This window comes from Canis lupus, chromosome 17 (genome assembly GCF_011100685.1).
Source record: "Canis lupus familiaris isolate Mischka breed German Shepherd chromosome 17, alternate assembly UU_Cfam_GSD_1.0, whole genome shotgun sequence".
In the NCBI taxonomy this organism is placed as follows: Eukaryota; Metazoa; Chordata; class Mammalia; order Carnivora; family Canidae; genus Canis; species Canis lupus.
In genome coordinates, this window is record NC_049238.1 from 2727171 (window position 1) to 2753530 (window position 26360).

A 26360-nucleotide genomic window follows, 5' to 3' on the forward strand; every position below is an offset into this window, starting at 1 on the left:
TAACCTCAGCAGATGCGCTCATTGGAGGTAAGAGTCTACTGACCACAAAGGAGAGGAGAAAACCAATTGTTTGACTCAGATTCTAACCCATGGATTCCAAATATTTGTTCAGTGAATTTTATATTAAATCAAACTGCCTAAAAGATTTTTTCAAATTTTTTTTCACTTTTAGAAGATTTAGAAACCAATGCTGGTGTTTAATGAAGCATCCAGTTACATTTTAAACTGAATATGTATTCCATTTCAATTTTCTTTGATTCTGTGTGAGTCCATTTGGTGCTATTATCCACAGATGGACAAAGCTATTTTCTATAGCTGATTTCACTTGTGAGTCTGCAAACTATTTGCCTTTCCATCTCCCGGTAAGCCCTAAGATTATGTTTTTCAAATACCCTGCAGTACTTGTTCATTCTCAGAAATGCTAACTCTGTACCTAAGTGAATAGCAGCACCATTTCCAAAGAATCCTAACTGGAGATCTGAATTACAGCAGTCTGAAGAGAGGTAGATAGCTTTAAGAAGAGCTCCAAATGTTCTTTTTCCCAGGTTATTATCCTAAGTAGGTCAGTGGTTTTCAATAGATGTGGTAAAAATTGTTGAGGTGTCTACCAAGTAGATCCTCAGGCACAACCCTAAACCTACCAGTTAGGATCCCTGCAAGTTAGCCCAAGAATCTGCAGAGATGCTTTAAACATCTAGAACATTCACATCTTTCCTTTTCTAGGCAAAATGTATTATTTTATACTGCACACTTTTAAAATGGTAAATATAATTTCTCTTTATTTCTCCTTAAAAGATGACACTCTTAGTTTTAGCTTTTTAAATTTGTTTTCTACCCATATTAGTGACTATTGTGAAAATGGTAAAGCATTATTTTCAACTTTTTTAACTACAGAATACCTTGTGACAGTATGAGAGGCCCTCTATATCATAACCTACTAATCTAAGACTGCAATGATAATTGTTAATTTGAATTTGAAGTTGAAGTCTAAGGTTTTGTTTTGCTTTGCTTTGCTTTTTTTTTTTTTTTTTTTTACTGAAACTCAGAACACTTGAAATATATCTACCAAAGTAAATTATAAAACTTTTGAGGGTTTTTAAAAGTAAATCATTTAATACTTTGTCCTTTCTTGGTAAAGTGTCAAAATGTTCTTCTGTGAAAGAGAAGAAAACACAAAGGGATCTCTAGTGTGAAAACCACAAGGCGAACTGAAACACGTAACACAACACACCCAGAAGGCAAAGTAATTGAAATATACAGTATCTGGAATAACTATATATTTATTGATGACTCAGTCTTTTTTTGTTGTTGTTGTTATGGGGATAAAGAAGTAGCAATAAGTGGAATCATTTTTAGTTGGCAGTTTGACAGGCAAAGAAATGGGCCATCGTGCTCTTGAGCTAGAAAGACCAGGTAACACTTGATGGATATGTATGAAAACAGCACCCACCTCACAGTTACACAAGCAGGGACACTGAACTGTTAAATCCAATTGGAGTGAAGTGAGTCAAAGGGAGGGACAGGAGAAAGAGGCTTCCTCACAGCATGGCAGGCATTGCTCAGATGGGGTACTCCTTGAAGGTTGCAGGACCCAAATCTGCAGGGTCTGCTTTCTTTGCAAACTTACACCCCACTTGTAAGATCAGAAAATGGTTTATATGTTGTGACACAGCTAAACAAGCAGAGACTTTGCTGGTAAAAAGCCTGGGTTTGATACCAAATCTGACTTTCCAGTGAGGAGACCTATGCAGGTGATTAAAGTTCTCTTACACTTGAAGTACCTCATCATAGAATGGAAGCTAGAATCCTAGACCTTACGAATAACTACTGGAATTAAGTAAGATCCAGGATAAGATGCCAGGAGTATGTGAGTCCATACATTCACTCCTTTTTCCTCCTCTGTGGTTCCCTTTCATTCCCTCCCCCAGCTCCAGGTATCCCAGGGAGGAGTAGGTGATACTTCGTTTCTCCCCATCTCTGTTGGGACAGCTCTCCCACATTCACATCCACTTACTCCCCCCGCCCCCACCATCCCACTGCTATCATTTCCAAGGGGACAAAACCCAAATAACTTCACCTCCTCTAGTGTCTGCTTGTGTGTCAAGTCCCTATTCCACCTGTCGCACAGCACCATGCGGGAAAAGAGCAAACTGGCATTGTTGGGACTCAGTTTAAACTGTGGTTTCAGCGTCTCTAGCCTCCTATTGCAATATTAGTGCAATATTAATCTCTTTTCAGTTGCAAGTTTGCCTTTTGTAGACTAGAAATGAAGATGATCGTGCCTGCCTGTCTGAGCTGTTATGAAAACCACATAATTGGACTTTGTAAACCGTCAGCTCTTAGGGCAACAGCAAATGACTTTCCCGTGGACTGAAGGTGTGTTTCTGCTCCATGCCTGTGCCTCTATACATTGTTGCTGTTTTGCTTTAATTTGTTTTCCTCACCTGACATGTCTTTCCCCTGCTTTTCCTAAGGGAGGAAGCACTATTCATTATTCACTATTATAGCAAAATTACAGTCTTGCTTATTCTCCCGTAGTCAGTACCTCCCGCCATCCTGGAATGAATTAAGTCATCTTTTCTCAGTGTTCCCATAGCATTTTAAATCTTATCTATAGTCTGCTTTAAAAATCCTGTATTGGGCAGCCCACCTTCAGCCCCACCTTCAGCCCAGGGAGTGATCCTGGAGACCTGGGATCGAGTGCCACATCGGGCTCCCTGCATGGAGCCTGCTTCTCCCTCTGCCTGTGTCTCTGCCTCTCTCTCTCTCTCTGTGTCTCTCGTGAATAAATAAATAAAACTTTAAAAAAAATTCATAGTTACTAAACAAATAATAAAAATAAAAAAGTAAAATCCTGTATTATACATGTTTAGGTGCTCTTTCCCACAGTACAACATGAACCTCAAGTACCAGGACTGAACCTTGCTGTGTCCCTGGAGGTAGCGCGAAGGCCCTGGAGCAATCCGTATGTACCAGATTCTCAGTCAATGACTTTGTTCTATTTTTTTTTATCCACTTAAAACATATTTTTATTGTGGTAAAATACACTTAATAGAAAATTGCCAATGTAACTCCATTCAGTTATACAGTCTCGCAGAATTAAGTAACTTCACGATGTTGTACAACCGCTATCACTACCTCTATCCAAAAATTTTCATCACCCCCAAACCCATGAAGCAGCCATTCCCAATTCTTCCCCCCACTCAGCTCCTGGCAACCTCCAATTGCCTTCTGTCTCTGTGAGTTGGACCGTTCTGGGTACTTTGCATTAAGGGACTCAGACAATATTTATCCTTTTCTGTCTGGATTATTTCACTTAGTGTAACGTCAGGTTCATGCGTGGTGCGGCATGCGCCAGGATTATACTGCTTTCGATAGCTGTATGAATAATACTCCACTGTATGGATGTAGTGCAGTGTGTTTACCCATTCGTCTGCTGATGGACAGATTAGGTGGTTTCCATGGTTAAGCTATCGTGAACAGAGCCGCTGTGAACATTCATGTTCAAGTTTCTTTCTTTTCTTTCTTTCTTTTTTTTTTTTTTAAGATTTTTATTTATTTATTCATGAGAGACACACAGAGAGAGGCAGAGAAGAGTGTCTACAGGCAGAGGGAAAAGCAGGCTCCTTGCAGGAAGCCCAATGAGGGACTCGATCCCAGGAACTGGGGTCACGACCTTGGCCGAAGGCAGCCGCTAAACCGCCAAGGCACCCAGGGATCCCCTTGTTATTTTCTATTCCTTCTCAAATTATGGTCGTCCTAGTGGGTGTCACCTGGTTCCTCATTGTGATTTTGATTTGCATTTCCTTAATGAATAATGACACTGAGTATCTCTCCATGTGCTCACTGGCCATTTGTACATGTTGGAAAAATCTCTATTTAAGTCCTTGACCAAAAATTTTAAAAAAGGTTTATTGTTACTGAGTTATAAGATTTCTTTATAAATTCTGGAAACTAGACCTTTAGTTATGCGATTGGCAAATATTTTCTCCCATTCTGTAGGATACATGTTACTCTCTTGATAGTATATTTTGATAGACAAAATTCTTAAATCCTGATGAAATCTATCTTATCTATTATTCCTTTTGTTGCTTGTGCTTTTGGTGTCATATTTAAGAGATCATTGCCAAATATATAAGATGGTAAAGATTTGCCTTTTTTTGTATTCTTCTAAGAGTTTTATACATTTGGGTTTTATATTTCAGTCATAACTCTTTTTGAGTTAATTTTTTTTAAGATTATTTATTTATTTATGAGAGACATACACACAGAGAGAAAGGCAGAGTCACAGGCAGAGGGAGAAGCAGGCCCCATGCAGGGAGCCCGATGTGGGACTCGATCCCAGGTCTCCAGGATCATGCCCTGGGCTGAAGGCAGGCGCCAAACCGCTGAGCTACCCAGGGATCCCTGACTTAATTTTTATAGATGGTGTGAGGTGTTATCTCTATTATTATTATTTTATACATAGAGATCTGTGTTCCCTAGCACTATTTGTTGGGAAGACCTCCCCCCCCACTCATTGGAATGTCTTGGCATTCTTGCTGAAAACCAATTGGCCATAAAAGTATGAGTATATTTCTGGACTTTCTATTCCATTGATCTCTATGTCTAGCTTTATGCCAGTACCATACTGATTTGATGAGTATAGCTTTGTAGAAAAGTTGAAATGGGGAAGTATGAATCCTGAAACTTTACTCTCCTCCCCACCCCGCCCCTCCAATATTTTTTGGCTATTCAGAGCTCCTTGAAATTCCATATAAATCATAAGATAATTTTTTTCTATTTACTCAAAAAAGGCCTTTGGAATTTTGATACAGAGTTTATTAACTCTGTAGATAACTTTAGAAATATTACCTTCTTAACTCTACAAAGCCTTCCAGTTCATGACCACGGGATGCCTTTCCATTTACTTAGTTCTTATTTAATTTCTTTGAACAGTATTTTGTAGTTTTCATTGTGCAAATCCTTATATCTTTGACTGAATTAATATAATCTCTGTTCAAATACCTCTAGTTTGGAGCACCTGGCTGGCACAGTCAGTTAAGTGTCCAACTCTTGGTTTGGGATCAGGTCATGATCTCAGTGTTGTAAGATCGAGCCCTGTGTTGTGCTCATGGTCAGTGGGAACACTGCTTGAAATTCTCTCTCCCTCTCCTTCTTTCCCTCCTATTTGTGCTTTCTGTCTCTAAAATAAGTACATAAATCTTTAAAAATATTTCTAGTTTGGGGAATCTTGCCAACTTTTAATGTAATTCTGCTACGGTCCTTCAGCATATTGTATCAAACCCTACCTTCATTGACAGAATTTCTGAGGAAACATAGGTGGACACTGGAGTTGAGTTTCAAGAGCCCAGGAAATTTCACCTCAATACTACTCAAGAGAAAACATCGTGATAAAGGGCTAATATGAGAAAGAAAGCAGTGCGTACCCTGTGCATTGATGATGTCCATGCATCATGAATGGACACATATCAACCAGGAAACATGTATGTGCATGTGGAAGGTAAGAATATTTTCCATTTTAGAAAGAGCAAGACTATAGAATTTGCTTTGCTCCCTCTTTCTTTAAGTTAAAACTCTTCTACTTGCTTCAAACAATCAGCTTTATTATTAGCAGTATTTTAAAACATATTTCATCTGCAAGGAGAAGTCACACAAATTCAAAGCTGGGAATGAGAAAAAAAAAGTAGCAAACAGCAGAAAGCACCAGTATATGACTATATTCGTAATTACAAGTATGTGGAATAAAGTAGCCTTAGGCAAAAATTTTAGGTGAGTCCAATAGTGCAATGCCTTGAATCCTTCTTTCTAGAGCTACAGAAGAAATAAACATATTAAAGTTTTTAAAAGAACTATCAACTTTTATTATTTTACTGTTTCTTGTAATGTAAACTAAGAGTCGTATAAATTTGACAAACATAAAATTATTGGAAATACAATCAACATAATCGGGCCAGGGGAAGGAATGTTTTGATTACTTAAATTTATATTTTTCTAAAAGCATTTGATATATAAGATCTATAAATATCCATAATTATTAATTTTTAAAATGGTAACCCAAGGCTTATGGAAAGTCCAAAAAACAACCCAAGGGGTATTACAGCATGTGTGTCACATCAGTCATGTTAAGAAAAAATAACTGTTGCTTCAGAGTGGGACCATTCAAGTTTACCTAATCTCTTAAATCTAATTATTATTTTGAATTTCGTTGTTGTTGTTGTTGTTTTTAAACTATACCAGGCCTCTACCTGCCCCTTATAAGTCTTTAAAAGTTTGAGACAAGGAAGCACAATGGTGATGACTCTGAGATTATGAAGGTTTTATAGTTTTCTAAGGCTTTGATTATTACTTAACATTGAAATGAACCTACCACCTCTTCCAGGCAGAGCAATGTACATCTAATTATACTAATATTCATCAAAAAGTAAAGTAATCCTTGTGTCCACTTTGGGCTGAGGGAATTTTACAAACCTCTAGTAATTTGAAGCAGGTCAAGCGACTAGTGATGGAGGTACTTATAACAATTTTGTTATCTGGATAAATTTATTGGGAAAAATGCTTATTGTATTTGATTCCAAACTGATAAAAAGATCAACTACTTGCTTAGTAGATCTTATATTAAAATCGAAGCTTAAAAAAATAAAATAAAATAAAATCGAAGCTTATCCAATGATCTGGTCTAAGCTGTGTTGATTATTCTCATTCGAGCAGAGAAGTTCTGAAGGCATGCTGTGTCTGAATAACAGTATAAATAAAACGATGTTTAATATTAATAAGTAGTCTGTTACTATTCTCTTTGCAGACATGACTCTGTCGTAGCCTCACGACACACCGATGAGCTAGGTCATGTGTACAGGTGAAAATGTTCAGGCTTCCTTCATTCAGAAAGCTCTTTTCCCTAGAAGCCATCTTAGTGGAAATTTATAGCAGTTGGATTTCTTACTAGTAAAGCGCTTCCAAGGATTTTTGTATTTTCCTGGAACTGTAGGATGAGAGTAAATTGAACATAAGCCATTGACATATGTGATGTTTTTTTTTCATGTTTCTGCTTCCCCAGTTAGATCCTGAGATTTTCTGCCAGGGCCCGAGTTCATTCATATTTGTATTCCCAGGACCTGGTGGTATTCGCCACGGTGTCCACGCAGTAGACGTGCCTTAGATGAACGAGAGAATCTGAGCTGACCAGTAGCCCTTCCGCGTGTTCCAACAGAAGCCAAACAAAACACCATCCATGCTCAATGTTCCCACAATCCCCAGCGCTCGGTTCTGTCCTGGCTCACGTCAGCCTATGCTACACTTATCTGTGTTCTTGACACCCCCGTGCCCCACTCCAAACTAATGCAAAGTTTTGAGGGACAGCACGCCAGCATCTCCATCTAAGAATTCATGGTCCTCCACAGTGTCCGAAGGTGCTCGGGAAGCACAGGTGAGTATGTGGCTGAGGATGCCTGTGTGTCTTCTCTTACCTCCTGGTGCGGAGGGGGGTTATGATCAAAGTATAGTAAGACACAAGAAGTGTTCACATGATAACATATGGATGTTTCAAAATTAATAGTAGTGCATTTTTTAAAAGAGTCTTTGTTTTAGATCTGCTACTCTGAAGAAAAATCTAAGCCTTTTCCAGGAAAGACAGACTGTCCCGAGCTAACCGTCTCTTCCAGGATACAGCTGGGAAGTGTGGGTTCCTCCCTACAGCCCCCTTCCCCGTGCCGCCAGGAAGCAAACCCAGGGATTAAGGCGATCGAGGAAGACTGGAGGACGCTGAAGAGAAAGCAGGCCAGTCAGAGACTGAGGGCTGTCAGGCTTCCAGGGAAGGCGGCCGTGTGTGGGCCCAAGGAGCACGTGCAGAGGGAAGGAGAGCTGCTTCACCCTCTGCCCTGTCTTGTGATGACAACAGGGAAGATCACTGTTCTCTCTTTGATAGCACGTCACTCCATGTTGCGTGTGAATAGTCAAGGTTTTTATAGGCCTCTGCTTGTGGGTAAGAATATTGTACACATGCAGGCTATGAGGGGCGTCACCTCGTTAGAGCCGTCTTGGAAAGCCAGACGCCAGGAGCCAAGCCACAGGGTCCCCACGTTTCCTCAGACACGCAGCAGGAGCAGCGGGTTCAGGCCGGCCTCCCTGGGCCCGCGTGGGCACAGACGGTCCCCAGGACACGCAGCCGTGGCCCCACCATCCCCACGCGGTGTCTACAATAAAGACCTGCTGAAGACCCAGCTTCACCTTCTTCAAACCCAATGTGCTATGTAAACCACGTCCTGGGGAGAGCGCTCCTGGGCTTTTCCTCTACAGGATCCCAAGGGCCTGCAAAGCCCGTTTCCCCTTTCTTCTGTTTATCACCTCTCCCTGCCCGAAGCAGCCCGGGACCCACCTTGGCTGCTCCTTGGCAGCTCCACGGGCATCAGGACCCCTCGTCCCACTCCCCGCGCCCCACGCTGTCCTCCTTGGGTGTGGACAGACAGCCTGGGGCTCTCACTGCCTTCTTGTGTCTTTGGAGAAAATGCCCACGTACCTGGGGACAAGTGTCTGCCTGTTGGTCCCCCAGGTGGAGGCACCAGGTGGGGCCTGGGGCAGAGGGGAGAGCAGTTTGGGGCTGGAGAGAGGGTGGGAGGCCGCAGGGGGTGGTGAGCACCCCGGCCTCACACAGACTCTCCAATGTACACTTGAGAAAAGCTACTTGCTTCGAAGGTTGCTGGTAAAAAGTTCACCGTGGGCAGCCCGGGTGGCTCAGCTGTTTAGCTTATAGGTTTAGCACCTGCCTTTGGCCCAGGGCATGATCCTGGAGACCTGGGATCGAGTCCCACGTCAGGCTCCCTGCATGGAGCCTGCTTCACCCTCAGCCTGTATCTTTGCCTTTCTCTCTCTCTCTCTCTCTCTCTCTGTCTTTCATGAATAAATAAATAAATAATATTTTTAAAAAATTCACCTTACCTCGGGCTTAACTAGCCGCTTCAGTCTTGGCGTGGTTTCACAAGGCCAGCTGAACCGGGGGGCTGTGCTTCCTCATCTCTGGAACTGAGGAGAGCAAATCCTGCTTTTCAGGGTTGTTATAGGGACAGGCCCCGGTACCACAAACGAAAACAGGAATAAAAGGCAATAAAAGCGAATATGCTCAGCACATTGGGGGTCCCGTGAAGGTGACTTCGTCTGATCCCTAGAAATTTTAAGCAGAATTTGTGAGTCAGGAGCATCTCGCCGGCTCTCGATCATCACAGGGCTTCCTAGTCTGTAATGACGGGATGAGACGTGCTAGGGTCTGTAACAAGGAGGAGAAAGTCGTCTAAAATGTGCACAACTGCCCCGAACCAGCTCTTAAATCCACCTCCAGTAAAGACAGCTAATTACCAAGCTCTTTACCATGGTGCTGCTGAAATAATTATCAACAGACAGCCAGATGGTTTTCATCTTTACCCTGCTACGCCCTAATGCTTGCCAGGTATCTTTTTTACAGTTTGACCAATGCATGGTTTACATATTATAAACAATGGAGGTGTACGACTCAATGGTTTAAAAAAAAAAAAAACTAAATGCAGTTGTGCTACCATCACCACAGTGTAGTTTTAGAACATTTCCAGGGCTCAGGGGTTGAGCGTCTGCCTTCGGCCCAGGTCGTGACCCCGGGGTCCTGGGTTCGAGTCCCTCATCAGGCTTCCCACAGGGAGCCTGCTTCTCCCTCTGCCTCTGTCTCTGCCTCTCTCTCTGTGACTCTCAGGAATAAATAAAAATCTTAAAAAAAAAAAAAAAGGGACAATTCCATCACCCCTAGGGCTCACCTGTGCCTGCCTGACAGTCACGCCCTGACTCCTACCCCTCGCCCCAGGAAACCACTGCTTTCCTTCTGCCTCTCTTACGATTATTTCCTATCCATGGAATTAAACAATATACTCTCTTTCTACTTACTTTCCCTTAGCCTCATGTCTTTGAGGTTCATCCGTGTTCTTACCTGTATCAGTAATTTCATTTTATTGCTGAACAGTATTCTACTGAATGGCTATACCACATCTTGTCTATTTATTCACCAATGATAGACATTTGGCGTGTTTTGAGATGTTACCTATTATGTGTAATGTAACTCTGAAGGCCCAATTATCAATCTTTGCGTGGACGTATGTTTTCATTTGTCTTGGTTAGATAATCAGGAATAGAATTGCTGGATTATTGGTAAGTTTATTTTTAACTTTTCAATGACACTGACAAAGTATTTCTGAATTGGAGGCACCATTCTACATTCCCACCAGAAATACAGGAGGGCTCCAATTTCTCCACATCCTTACCAATGCTTTTCCTTTTCTTTACCTCCTCCCCCTCCCCTCTTCCTCCCCCTCTCCTCTTCCTCCTCCTTCTGTCCTGGCAATTTTATTGACTGTAAGTAGCCTCTCACTGTGGTTTTGATTTTTTTTCTCTAAAGACCAATAATGTCAAGCATCTTCTCATGCAAATTAGCCACGTGTATATCTCACTTGGTAAAAATTCTTATGCAAATGTTATCCTTAGGCAAGTTCCCATTGTCTTGAGTACTTTATATGTTTGTAGTAAGGTTTTAAGTTAGTTATTGTAATTCCTCCAACTTCCTTTACAAAATGGGCTCCCCTTTTCTCTGTCTTTATAGTCACTATAAATTTTAGCCTATGCCTGTCAATTTTTACGAAACAGCCTGCTAGGGTTGGATAGGAATTGTGTGAAATCTGTAGAAATGAAATTTATACCTGAGGATACTATCATTTTGATATTACTGTGAGTGGAATATTTTTCTTAGTTGTATGTTATTTGCTAAAAAATAAAAATATAATTATTTTTTATAAAATGATGTTGTAGCCTATGACCCTGCAGAACTCATTGGTTCTAGGTTCTTTCTATGGATTTCTTAATATTTTCTCTTTGAAGGATCGTGACATCTATAAGTAAAAACAGTTGTATTTGCTTCTGTCCAATCAGGATCCTTCCTTCATGAATTTCCACTTCTTTGTTCAGTGTTTGTTCAATTTCCAGAGTCCTGGCAGAATAATTTTGGCAATATTGTCCAGCTTTATTATTTTTATTATTTTTTAGTGAGGGAGAGACTTTGTTAGTTACTTTGCCATACTGGATGCTAACTCAGGGGGCATTTTATTTTTGCTTTTTTTTTTAAAGGATCAGTCCTTATTACTCTAAAGTAGCATTTACAATATGATGTGTTCTCAGTTTCTTGACAATGAAGATGCATTATACCATCGCCATAAAGAGCACCTGGATCACCTCACTTTGGGAAAGCAAAGAGGAATTTCCTAAAAAAAGTAATTAAAAAAATTTTTAATCTAAAGCAAAAAAATTAAAAAAAAGTAAGAATTGGTCATACAAAGAAGGTAAAACAAACAAACTACAGAAGTGCACCCAATTTGAACTCAGATGCAGAAGCCAGAGAGAGTAGAGACTTCTGTGTTCACCACCATGATTCTGGTTAACAAGGGAAGGGTGGTGGCAGTGCCCATGGGTCGTACTAAGGTAGTTCTCCTAAGGAAAGAAGAGAGAGTGGGCATTCACTTTTTTTTTATAATAAAAAATTTTATTTTTTATTGGTGTTCAATTTGCCAACATAGAGTAACACCCAGTGCTCATCCCGTCAAGTGCCCCCCTCAGTGCCCGTCACCCACTCACCCCCACCCTCCTCCCCTTCCACCACCCCTAGTTTGTTTCCCAGAGTTAGGAGTCTTTATGTTCTGTCTCCCTTTCTGACATTTCCCACACATTTCCTCTCCCTTCCCTTATATTCCCTTTCACTATTATTTATATTCCCCAAATGAATGAGAACATATGTTTGTCCTTCTCCGATTGACTTACTTCACTCAGCATAATACCCTCCAGTTCCATCCACATTGAAGCAAATGGTGGGTATTTGCCATTTCTAATGGCTGAGGAATATTCCACCGTATACATAAACCACACCTTCTTTATCCATTCATCTTTCGATGGACACCAAGCCTCTTTCCACAGTTTGGCTATTGTGGACATTGCTGCTAGAAACGTCGGGGTGCAGGTGTCCCGGTGTTTCATTGCATCTGTATCTTTGGGGTAAATCCCCAGCAGTGCAATTGCTGGGTCGTAGGGCAGGTCTATTTTTAACTCTTTGAGGAACCTCCACACAGTTTTCCAGAGTGGCTGCACCAGTTCACATTCCCACCAACAGTGTAAGAGGGTTCCCTTTTCTCCACATCCTCTCCAGCATTTGTGGTTTCCTGCCTTGTTAATTTTCCCCATTCTCACTGGTGTGAGGTGGTATCTCATTGTGGTTTTGATTTGTATTTCCCTGATGGCAAGTGATGCAGAGCATTTTCTCATGTGCTTGTTGGCCATGTCTATGTCTTCCTCTCTGAGATTTCTCTTCATGTTTTTTGCCCATTTCATGATTGGATTGTTTGTTTCTTTGGTGTTGAGTTGTGAAAATGTCAATGTTACCCAGGGCAATTTACACGTTTAATGCAATCCTTATCAAAATACCATGGACTTTCTTCAGAGAGTTAGAACAAATTATTTTAAGATTTGTGTGGAATCAGAAAAGACCCCAAATAGCCAGGGGAATTTTAAAAAAGAAAACCATAGCTGGGGGCATCACGATGCCAGATTTCAGGTTGCACTACAAAGCTGTGGTCATCAAGACAGTGTGGTACTGGCACAAAAACAGACACATAGATCAATGGAACAGAATAGAGAACCCAGAAGTGGACCCTGAACTTTATGGTCAACTAATATTCTATAAAGGAGGAAAGACTATCCATTGGAAGAATGACAGTCTCTTCAATAAATGGTGCTGGGAAAATTGGACATCCACATGCAGAAGAATGAAACTAGACCACTCTCTTGCACCATACACAAAGATAAACTCAAAATGGATGAAAGATCTAAATGTGAGACAAGATTCCATCAAAATCCTAGAGGAGAACACAGGCAACACCCTTTTTGAACTCGGCCACAGTAACTTCTTGCAAGATACATCCATGAAGGCAAAAGAAACAAAAGCAAAAATGAACTATTGGGACTTCATCAAGATAAGAAGCTTTTGTACAGCAAAGGATACAGTCAACAAAACTAAAAGACAACCTACAGAATGGGAGAAGAGATTTGCAAATGACATATCAGATAAAGGGCTAGTTTCCAAGATCTATAGAGAATGGGCATTCACGTCGGGAACACTGACAATACTGGAGCTCCCCGAAGGGAAAAGAAGGTTTAAACAGATCCTGGCATCTGGAGTTTATCTCTACTGTTGTGCTCCGTTCTGGACCAAAAGCCCAATGTCAGAGTTCTGTGCAGAGAAGCAGCTCAACTGAAAAAGGAAGGAGCTACGTTAATGCTAAATGGGCGGAAGTTCTGAGCAAACAAAGCAGGAGAGTTCTGAGCCTAGTACTGGTAATCCAGGTACTGTTTGGTGCCTCTCTGTTCCTTTGAAACCTCTGGACATTTGCTTTAATCTGATGGCCTTTGAGATCCGAAGTTTTCCTCAAACCGCAAAAATATTAACAAAGTATAAGAGACACCAGGATTCCACTTTAACTTACTAGTGAGGTTCCTGCCATATCTCTTCATGCCCCTGCTCTTCATCCAGGTATACAGGGTCTCTTGGGTGAGAGGACATGACGGAGGCAGGTAGGGTCATACTGTGGAATAGATCTACTTTGGGGATTAGTTAAAATTCATAAGAGCATCTCCTGATATAGTATTTGAGGAGCTGATTTTAAAGCAAAATTTGAAGTCAAGAGCATGAGCCCTCCTGGAGAGCCCACTTTTAAGAGGGCTTTCCAAGGATATGTAAGTTACATAAAATGCTTTTATAAATGGACATAAATGACTTTATTGAGAGTTAGAAACTCAGAGTGCACCGTAGGAAATGCACTTCTGTTAAAATAAGTAGATAAAACATAAACTTCATACCGTGTAATCTTGGACCTTGATGCCATGGCAAAGCTGGTCTCACTTAAGGTGAGTCTTCTTCCCTTTTCCTCCCGAAATAAGTCTGGCTCTTAAAATCCATTTATGAATCTGATATTATATTTGTTACTTACTAGGTGAGAAGTACTCTACTAGACCATATCTAAACCCATTTTATTTTTATGGAAATATCTGAGGTTACAAGGACAATATATGTATAATTTGGGGGCATAGTTACTTTGGCTTGTGAATTGAGATGTCACTAATCACAAATAGAGATTTACAGTAAGAAACAAAAAACAAAAAAACCCAAAAATATCCAAATGAAATGGGAACTGGAGTTCTAGAGTTGGGAAATAAAATGGAACAAAATGTTCACCAAATTTCATGGCTGCCTATCCAGGTACAAGACATGGCTAATCTAGTTGTATAATAAATCTGACTGTTATGAAGGGAGTAGCTGCACCACCAAACTTTCCCCTTGCTGTGTAATTTATAAACAAATTTGTTGGCGTGCAAATTATAACTTGTCCTGAAAACTTCTTGTACTAATTAAAGCTTGCAGAAGCTTGGGAAGGACTGAATAATTAGCACAATGCTGGCATGTTTCTTAGGTAAGTGAAGTATTACCAAATTAGATGTCAAGATTAGGAAAAATGAACTACTTAAAAACACATTTTAGTTTTTGAACTCTCTTTACTTCTGGAATCTGTTCTGAGGCAGTTGGTTCAAGGGTGAGACCCTCAAATAGGAGGTTCCAGGAGCCCACTGGGTGCCCAACACATGCAAGCAATACCTGTCTTGTTTTGCTCTAAGCTCTACAAGGGCCACTTCAGCTTGTTGTATGGCTCAGGTGACTGGTGCTCAGATGGTATTGGTCACCTCTCTTCTGTCCCTAACATTAGTCACATGGCAGAGTGTGGGGGGAAGAGTAGAGGGTCTAGACTGAACAGCCCTGGAAACATAGTCTACCTTTATCCCATATGAGCTTGGTGACATTGGAATGAAGGCTCTCTTACCTCTTTGAACATAAGTTTATTCATCAATAGATTGGAGGTCATTATAGGCTTCCTATAATTTAATGTGACAATTAAGTTAAAGATGATAGTGATGCGCCCTCCAGGAAAAATTCATTCCTTTCCACAAGTTTAGTTTAGGCATGGTACATTGAGAAGGTCACACAATCATATAATTTGTAATGAGTAGAAGGAATGTCATAGGATGAAAATAACATTAAAGAAAGAAGGTTGGGATGTGTAGGGATCTTTAGCTTGGCAAATGGAAGAATAAGAGTGTAAAATAGTAGAAATGGAACAGACTTAGCTCATTTTATTCCGGAAAGTGAAAAAATTGCAAATGGCACTCTGCTATAAAATATGCAGCTTTCTAAGCAAATTACTAATAATAGTAATTCAGGCAACTCTCACTGTCCAACTCTTTCGATGTGCAGGGTTGAGAGGACTTTGATTAGAAGTGCTGTGAAAGGGATTTCTGTCCATTGGATGGAGTTTGCTAAGCAATAAATAATAATAATGATGATAATGATAGTCTAGCTCAGATTCAAATGCATTTTGTTTGCCTTTGTATTCTCCAGCATCTGGAAGTTCTGTCTACAAAATAGAGATTCCACAAGCACCTGTCCATCTAAGTTCCCAGCCTTCTCCTCTGTCAGGTTTGGGGCAACTCCCATGACTCACCCTCTTCCCATTCAAGCAAACACCTCCACACACTCACACACACCTGCAGTTCTAGAGAAAAGGGGATTTAATTCGACAACATAAATCATTTGTTGCTATAGGAAAGTTTGTAACATTGCCTTGCACCAGGGGCGGGGGAGACTTTTGTCCTTGAGGTGTGAAACCACATTTGTGTGTGTATATGTGTGTCTGTGTCTATCTGCAAGGCAAAGAATCAAGGTTTTGATGATGAAAAGACTACGAGATCTTCATATGCTAGATGGGGGTATTTCATTGTACTGGTGAAGTGCATTTAATTTAAAATAGTACTTGAGGTATGCTTTAGTCACTTTCCGCCTCAGAAAAGAGGCTCAGAAGGAGGGTGGCAGGAGAAGAGCTGAGGGCTGTCCTGGGAAAGAATCACCAATCTGGAATAACGCCCTTTATTACAACAGTCAATAGGCTCTCATGCTGCCAAAATATTTATTATTTTTCAATGTTAATGTGCATTATTGGATGAATGGGAAAATGTTTCCATGTCTTTCTGGTAAATGCTAGATGAATATTATCTACATAAGCTTAGAGACGATTGATGCAGATGGAAATCAGCGACAACACAGATGCACTTATGCAACAAATGGACGCCATGATTGATCTCAACTATTGATGACTATCATTGCACTTCCGGGTGCGCCCATACACGTTTTCCTGGGTACCAGAGTATTTCAGACTGTTTGTGGTTATCAATAAAGACAGAAGAAAGTACAGTAAAGACAAATTCTGACACAGAAACTCCAAGGCTGGCCCCCAGTGAGAGTAAGTGGCAGGCATTCGAGAATGTCCAATGAGTTAGTCTTGCACACTGTGAGGCTCCAACATGAGTACTGAGTCCAGGCAGCAGCAAAGTGGTTTGGAGGCTGCAGGAGAATGGAAACCACTACTCCAAAGCCCATGGTAGCCAGCATGACATAAAGAACATGCCGAGGAATGGCTGGGCATGTTTGAGGGTTGGGGTTGGTCTCGGGTCAGCCTTGTAGGTGTCCTCAGTAGTCAGCTTCACAGGGGCTCTAAAATGTCTATAAGGCACAGCCTCTTTCATGACCATTGTCATCAGCAGGTAGTGTTGCTTTTGTCTGCTTTTTTGGTTTTGGTCATTTGCTTTTTACAACTTGGTGTTGAGAAGGTTGGGGCTGTGTGTTCCTCAGCAATAATATATATTTTGGTAGACTGAGTGCTTTCTTATTGATCATTTCTTTCTAGAAAACATTTAGAAAATATGAGAATATGTCATTTTAGATACTATACTAGCTGGAAGCAGCTGAGGCTTTTATGCTTTTCCCACAACTCCATGTACCCAGGGACATGTTGTGGAGATTGTGCATCAATCTTTTTGTTTGTTTTCAGCAGGTCATATAATTGCTGAAGCACTAATTGTGCATGTACTATGAAACTATTTTTAAAAACAGAATCACCTACTAAAACATTTGGTAAAATGATCCTTAACATATCACTAAATTTTAATTTTTGTAGGTTGTATAAAGCAGGACAAATTTATATTGCATAATATTACTTGTCAATAATTTGTAAAACACTTTTGTATAAAATGTTATTCTTTGTGATGTTCATTCCAAGTGTATACTCAAGACAAAGACAAAATCAGTCCATTGGGTATCCAGCTTTCAAATTGCTCATCTAGATAAAATTGTATATAAATACTAACCACAGTTCCACAGACAAACAAACTTCTAGGTGGTTTTTATCTATATGTCAAAGTGACTTTTGTATACCTACTTTTTACATTAAGACAAATTCTGAAGTTAATCATTGCAAACATCGATAAAATGGCCAAACCAACTAAAAGCTGCTGCTGGAAATGACTAAAGACTCCAAGATCTCGCCACTTCCTTCCACATCTACTCATTCACCACTGCACTTTATACAAGTAGGTGGACTTCCCTGCATTGGACTATTTTGTTTATTTTTTATGTCAGCCAGCCTGGAAACAGCAATACCTGTAGTGCGTTGGGGGCGAAAGTCTGGCTGGGTGGTATGGGGGAGGCGTGGGCAGGGAAATGTTTAAAGAAATCTGAAAATCCATTTTGGAGATAAGACAATCAAAAAAAGACAATAGGAAAATAAAAATGAAAACCACAACAACGAACTAGGTTGTGTGACTTGGAGTGAGTTCAACACACACAGCTATGTTGTAGACCCTCAGCAGGAAAGTATGGCTGAGGGTGGACAAGAGTATGGTCCTTTTCTCTGGAGAGTGAGTAGGATTTGGGTGAAGTAGAAGGAAAGAAAAAGGAAGTGGATATTAATCTCTTATGTATCACTCGATCGCCCTTGTTTTTCTTCCTGGTTGGAGTGTGGCTGATTGGATAGATTGAGTCCTTAAACCATGGTACTGAATCATTATTGAAATTGAAATTTGAAATGTACCAAACATATCAATTATATTAGGATTAACATAGTCATTTTTGTTAAAGCGAAGAGTGGAACCATAAATCTTTCTGAATTCAAATGATTTCCTTCTGATTAATGTCCCAGGAATTCTGTGTAGCTGATGTGCTCACCTATAGTGTTAATTGAAGCGAGAAAAACTAGGAAGAATAACTTCTTGCATTTTTTATTATGAATGTCATTTCAATAAGTCACTGATGCAGAAGAGGGGAAGACTGTGGTAAAATTAAGGACTGTCAATTATACCACACCCATGAGTTTTCAGTATAAGGAATAAAGCATCTTGCTGTCTCCCCTAAGGAATTTACTCTTTAGGAAATCCCCATGGCTTAAATTCCTGCTGAACATGACCTCGGGTGTGTGGGGAAGGGGTCTGAGCCAGACTGTGCAGAAAAAGAATTCGTGCTTGGTTTTGCAGGGGTCCTGATCCTTCTCTCATGGCATCTTCATTGACTCCACCCCCAAAGTAGGGAGGAGCCCTCCTTTTCAAAACCTGCTCTCAGATGAAGAGCTAATTTTATTTTATTTTATTATTTTATTTTATTTTATTTTATTTTATTTTATTTTATTTTATTTATTTTAGATGAAGAGCTAATTTAGGAGAGTTAATCGTTTAAAGAAATTAAGCATGCTTTAAAAGCAGCATAGAAAGCTTGCATCAGATTATAGACCATATTCATAAAATATTCTCCAGTGTCTTTAGAAAAAACTGGAGACTGCCTAAGAACTGGTTTTCTGGAAATGACAGAAAATGAACCAAACTTTATACAGATTATAGAAGGGGTTCTCAAAAACCCAGGCTCAATGAAAAAAAAAAAAAGTCAACAGCACTGGTTGGCAATAGTTCAGGAATATTAAGAAGGTGGACTCAGGGAAATAAAGGTAGATTTGGTTATTTTTTAAACTTTTATTTTATAGGAGTCTGATTCAGAGTGAGTGACTAGAAAACATTTTGAAAGCCTCAACGTACTATAAACCATATCCTAACATTCACACCTGGCAGAAGGCTGCCTTTTTCAATTGTATCAAACAGCTCTACCCGGTCATGAGGTATATCGCCTGTACTGTGACGTCATTCTTCAATCTTTGATCTTCACTCCCCTCTCCACTAACACACACATACCATCCTGCCCCGGCTTCATCAATGGCATTACCACTTTCCTACATTCCCAGTATTAAAAATAAATGAATTACACTAATGAAGAATACATTTATATCAATCCTATTTCCCTCCTAAGGAATTTTTAAAATAATTCAGAAAACACTCTTCTCAGGCACTTGTTACATCCTATATGTTTTGTAGTTAGAGCAAGCAACAGCTGTTCATCATGGAGACCCCACAATCTAGTGAGCAGATAAAAATACCTGAAATGTGAATAATCACTCATCACTTCTGAGAACTGTTTACATTTGGGGAGCTATCTTAGTGCCTTTGAAATGGTATTAGTATGTTGGCTGGATGACTGAAGGGGATGGTATTGAACTCACCACCAGACTCCGGCAGATAATAGAAGTGGGTAATCAGAGTTGGAAGACAGTGGATATCATGGGTATTCATGATGAAAGAGAACTTGAGAAAGAGAAGGGTACGGTGAAAGCCAGGCACTGTGAGGATTTAGAGCCTGAAATACGAGAGTCAACATCCAGGGAAGGACCACACATCTACAAAGAGAAGCGGTTACCAATTCTAAGGCAGGAATAACAGAGTGAGATTATAGTTTTACGATAGTAAGACATGGACAAGAAAGAGGGTCAGCTCAAAAACTAAAGAAATAGACCCTTGACATTAGGACTATTTATCCAAAACTGTTTCAACTCCATACGTAAGAGCTTCAGTCAGGATATGTTCACTTAATGACAGCAGCTCAGTGCCATTATTTCCTCCAGCTCAATCTTTGTACTTTTATCTCATTCCTATTACACTATTTCAACATTTAGCTCTTTGCATTCTGTAGAGAGAACCCACTGAGATGCAAACATGGTGCAGCTGGCTAATTACATATGTCACTAACACACATGTCTGGAGATTCTGGTTTCTATGTGAGACTCTTAGAAGTTTTGTTAGAGTGAGTCTGCCTTGCAGATTTAAAGTTGGGAGCAATAGAAGCCAGAGATGAGAAAGAGAAAACCACATCCAACCAGTGTCACCTTGCAGGACTCTGAAGGGAGGTCAGCCTTCTTCTTCAGTGTGTCAATCACCTACTCATGTAAACAGGTTGTATATCTCTCGTATACATACAAATAAGCTAGCTATTTGGCTTCCACTGACAAAGTCGAACGGAGGCCAAATAACAATGTATAGCATAATCTATATGCCTGCATGAAAGCCACAGACATGGCGTACTTTTATTTGGAGAAATCCTAGGTAGAGATTGAAACAGAATAATAACAGAAAAGGAGATAATGGATCACACATTCCCATTAAAACCACTTAACTGGCCCAGTAGCTATACATGGTGACTAAATAGAATTTATACCATCTGCTCATGGTCTTAGCTTAAGACCAAAACCAAATAAATAAATAAATAAATAAATAAATAAAAACAAAAACAAACAAAACAAACAAACAAACACAAGACCAAAACCAAAACCAAAGCTTTGATATGTCTTGGGCTGTGTTTCTGATAATGATACGTCACTGGATCTAGAGTGAATGAAGGGAAAGCCACCAATTGTAAACCAGTCCTATACAATAGGGGAAGAAAGCAAGCAGATATCATGCAGACTGAGTATATTCTGGAGATGTTTTAATATCTTCGTTAGGGATTGCTAGCTGATTTCATCATAAAAGTTCTAAGTACAGTGATTCATTTATCACTTATATCTGGCATCTCAGAGATGCATATGGACAATCAGGAGGCTCTGTAACCCAGGCTCCAGAATTTTGAACGGCTCAGAAGGAGAGTAGAGAAATACTGTTAATGATATGAAACCAGTGTTATTACACACACAAAAACATGCTCTTGGATTTCAAAGTGAAATTTTTTTTTAAATTTATTTATTTATTTATTTATTTATTCACAAGAGGTACATAGAGAGAAGCAGAGACATAGGCAGAGGGAGAAGCAGGCTCCCTGAGGGGAGCCTGATGTGGGACTAGATCCCAGGACCCCACGATCATGGCCTGAGCTAAAGGTAGATGCTCAACCACTGAGCCACCCAGGCATCCTCAAAGTGAAATTTTTTTAAAGGAAAGTATGTAACAAAAGGTGAACATAAAGATACAGAACATGCCTAAAGTAATCATCTCCAGAAATCTGAATCTTAGACAAAGAGAGGGTTTGTAAAATTTCAAAGAAAATGAGAAATGACTGATTTCTAGAGGAGAAAGGGCATGAAAGCAGGCGGATCCATGAAAGCAACAGACCCCATGGAAGGAGGAGACCCCATGGAAGCAGTGGACAGGAGACTGATAGAGGAAAACTCGTCTGGTTCTGCTTCTGACTTCTTTGACAAGGGGAAGGATCTTGGGGAGGAAAATGGTGAAGCAAATTTCCTATTAGAGAGCTGACACTCAGATGAGCTAATTAAGAAAGAGCACTGAATAGTGGTAATTAAAAAAAAATCTATGGGGGGGGTAATTAGGTGATGTTCCTTAAGGAAGACACTTGATATTGTTAAGTACTGAGTGTTATATGCAACTGATGAATCACTAAATTCTACCCCTGAAACTAATTATACATTATGTTAACTAAATTTGTTAACTATGTTAAAATATATGTTAAATATGTTAACTAAATAAGAGAAAAAAATCTATGTGGTATCCGTTTTCTCTCTCCTTCTGAAAATGGACACCCATTCTGACTTGGAGGTAGGCAGATGATCAGAAAGAGCCAGTCACATAATTCCATCCTTCTTCACAGAAGGTTTTATGATCCCAACTTCTAGCTACACATGTTCCTTCTCTAGGCACCTTCTTCTGAATCTGAAGAGATAGTTCTCTATAGTCCCTTTAGTCAAGAAACTGCCTTGATTATCATGAATATAAAACTCATTTATGCTGAGAGAATGAAAGACCATAAAAAAAGAGAATTAGTTCTACTTGTCACTGAGTTCCCACTTCCAGTCCTTTAATTTTAATTTCACAAAGCTCGATATCCTCCCAGGAAAGTCTGCATCCTTTGAGTGTATGCTTTTAGGCCAGTGTGGCTTACATTTCTGTCACTTTCAACCAAAAGAATCAACACCAACACAACCAAACAAAAAAGAAAAACAACAACAAACAAGAAAATAAGTCTTGACCACAATGAATCATACCTCAGATCAATGCAGAGGGAACTCGTACGTGAGGTTGACGAATGCCTTTGGGTTATCTTTGAAAACTATGGAGAATTGGAGAGATGATGGGGGAGCTGAAAAGGGCTAAGTGTCTGACTTAACCTCCAACAGAGGTAAACAGGATGTCTGATGAGTAGAATGCTTTCCACATGAAATCACTCTTTCTAGCTAGCACCTAGTCAGAAGAAATGTGAGAAAAGATGTCAGATTTATTTTAGATTTAGGTTTATTCTCACTAAAGAAGTCTCTCACCTCTCACGTGAGCCTGTAACCAGCCCATTCCAGCCTAGACTCACTGACACCTCAGTGAACCTGGCTCGCATACTGAGAGGTCTTTCTTCTGTGTCCACACCCTTTCCTTGCCTCCATCTTCCTCCTGGGGTTCTCCTCTCTCTCTTTGACTTTCAAGTGCTGGTTATCAGGTACTTTGCTTTAGTTTATTATTAGTTTATTTCCTTCCTTAATCCATTTTTATAATATTTCATAGTGCCATATAGAATCTTTCGTCCCAGAAGTCAGAGGATTAAGTCTCCACTTGAGACACTTTAATGAATCCATTTATCTAAGGAAAACAAGCACTTAGATGTTATCTATTGCTTGTGCTCTATTGATGATGGCCTTGTATCCTGAAAGCTTCTAAGTTTTCCATCTGGACACTCACATTTTGCTGTGCTTTTTCATACTTGCCAGATTTATATCTATAGTTTATGTTTAAATGTTACTAAATGGAAGAAACATTAACTGCTGTCTACAAAATGTAGTATGCATGCATCAACCTGCATATGAAAATAGAAGATGGATTTCGCCACTATAATCCCAAGAACAAAGTTACCTTAGGGATTAGTTTCCTATTGCTGCTGTAACAAATTACCAAAAGCTCAGTGACTTAACACGTATTTATTATCTTATAGTTCTGGAGCTCAGAAGTCCAAAATGGATCTTACCAGACTAACATCAAGAGGTGACAGGGTGTGTTCCATTCTGGAAATGCCAGGATAGAATCTTCCTTGTTTTCTTTTTTTTTTTAAGATTTTATTTATTCATCATAGACACACAGAGAGAGATGCAGAAACACAGGCAGAGGGAGAAGCAAGCTCCATGCCAGGAGCCCGATGCTGGAGTCGATCCCGGGACCCCAGGATCCTGCCCCAGGCCAAAAGCTGGCGCCAAACTGCTGAGCTACCCAGGGATCCCCTCCTTCTTGTTTTCATTGCCTCTTCTAGCCTTGAGAAGATGCCCACTTTCCTTGGTTCAGTGTCCTGTCTGTCTCCAAAACCAGCAGTAATGGATGGAGTACTTCTTATGTCCAGTTTCTCTGCCCTCCTCCTCCTCCACACACAGACCTCTCTGACTCTCACTGCTTCTCCCTCCCTCTTCCTCTTCTAAAGACCCTTTGATTACTTTGGGCCCACCTGACTAATCTAGGGTAATCTCTCCAGTGTAAGGTCAGCTGGTTAGCAACTTATTTCTGCCTGCAAGCTTAGATCCTCTTTGCTGTGTTGCACTACGTGTTCAGTTTCAAGGATTACGGCATAAACATCATTGGGGATTTATCTATCTATCTATCTATCTATCTATCTATCTATCTATCTATCTGTCTATCCCTACCATACCTTAGGAAACAAAGTGCTACTATTAAAAGCCCATCCTGACATTGGAAACATGACTGGATTAGTAGGTTCAGTGAAATGTTATGGGCAAAAATATAGCTGGATTTATTTTAACATTATATTTGTTGAAGTGTGCCATATAATAGAGGGGCAAAACATTACAAATATTCACTGAATACTAGCAAAATGTGGTGGTGCCACAGCTTTCTAAAAAAAATTTTTGAAAAGTACTGGCAAAAGGTTGGATATAGGGATGCCTGGGTGGCTCAGCAGTTGAGCGTCTCCCTTTGGCTCAGAGCACGAACCCGGGGTTCTGGTATAGAGTCCCGCATCAGGCTCCCTGCATGGAGCCTGCTTCTCCCTCTGCCTGTGTCTCTTCTTTTCTCTCTCTGTGTGTCTCATGAATGAATGAATGAATGAATAAATAAATAAATAAATAAATAAATAAATATCTTTTTAAAAAAGGTTGAATATCAAACTGAAAGAATAGTCTTTTATCAAGGATAAACAGGTAAATATATATATGTGTGTATATATATATATATATATATATATACCTATCATATATATTAATTACACATAAAGTAATTAAAGTACAAACTTTAATAAATTGTAGGTTGAAGTGATTATGGGAAATAATAGGAACATAAAAAAATTCAGAAAATTTTAAATAATCCTAAAGAAGAGTATACAAATTAATAGACACAAATATAAAATCCTTTCCCTCAGTCTAAAAAAAGAACTCTAACAACTCTTCACATGAAGGAAAAAGACATGTTAGTGTCCAGTCCTTGTCGGGGATCTTCTGTTTTTCCAGAGTATTTTATAGAAGACAGTTCTCAAGCTCATTTACATTTCTCGTATGTGGGGGTGTAAGGGTCAGAAGTATAGAGAGAAAAGAAAAAAAAATCACAGAATTTTATTTTAACCAAAATAAAATCTAAACTTTAGGTTGAATTCAGTCATCATGGAGAATTCATTCTTTACTGTCTCTGGAATCATTCAAGAACTTTGCACCTTGGTGGCAAGAACCAAGGGAAGGCCCAGAAACCGAGTCTAGGAGGTTGGACATCTTTGTTGTTTGCCCTTCTGTCATTGCTGCTGCTGGACTGCGTTCCTCCAGCACTGGCTCAAGGCTGTTTCTTGAGCCTTCTGTTCCACTGTGCTTGGAGTCAGCGTCATAAGTGCTCACTGCTGCCCTAAGCCTGGGGACCGTAGCCCTTGCACCCCCCGCCTTACTGCCTAAAGATCCCTGCTGGGCCCCAGAAGCTGATGGACCCTGTCTCTAAGGGAAATCTTCTCCCTAACTGGGAGTACTGGGAGCAGTTTGTTCCCACACAAATCCCGACTCTGACAACATTCATTTTAAAAAATATATATATATTTATTTATTTATTTTAAAATTTTTATTTATTTATTCATGAGAGACACACACACAGAGAGAGGCAGAGACACAGGCAGGGGGAGAAGTAGGCTCCACACAGAGAGCCTGATGTGGGAATCGGTCCCGGGACTCCAGGACCACACCCTGGGCCAAAGACAGGTGCTAAACCACTGAGCCATCCAGGGATCCCCCCAAAATATATTTAAAGTTGGGACACTGACCAGTGGCATAATAATGGTATCATTTCATCTCTAAATCCAATCCTGCCCAAATCTATCCTTACTGCCAAATTCCCTAACAGTCCATATCTTAAAAAGAATCAGAAGAAAGGCTTGTCTTTGTCTCTCCAGGAGCATTTTCCTGCAGGGCATCAACTAGAAGCTTTTCCATGGCTCTTAGATCGCATAGATACCCACCAACTTTAAAAGTAGCAGCAAGTTTGCAGATTCCAAATGACATAGTTTTGCGTACTGATTGGGGATAGGCTTGGTTCCCAACACAGGCTTATTAAATTATTGAGGGGAAAATGTAGGGTGTGATGGACAGTCTAGATCTTTTCATCAGGAGGTGGAAGGGATTCAAGGGATATTATATAAATAGCTGACAATTGGCCAGCAAAGAAAGATTAAGAAAATATTAACTTGAACCTACAAAATAATTTTATCAATTCAATTTATTAAAGGTTGTATTTCGTTTCAATATTAACAACAGCTAGAGACTTCTGTTCCCTGTACTTGTGATGAGAATCAACAGTATTTCCTTCATCAGAGGCTTGTGTAATAAAACTCTTTTTCATAGTAACTGACATGTAACACCCTCATCCAAGGTGTTGGCACCTGGAAAGCTGTGAGGTTGGGAGTGTGAAACCACTTTTCTCTACAAAGATGATTAGAATATAACATCATGTGTCACATTTTTGCTGTCACAAACTTAAATTATTAAAGACAGTAAGAAAATATGGGAGATGTTAACTTAGAAGGTAAAAGTCAAATGGGACACAGTAATGTCCACCATGTGGGATAGGAAAGGTCATTATGTGTTTCC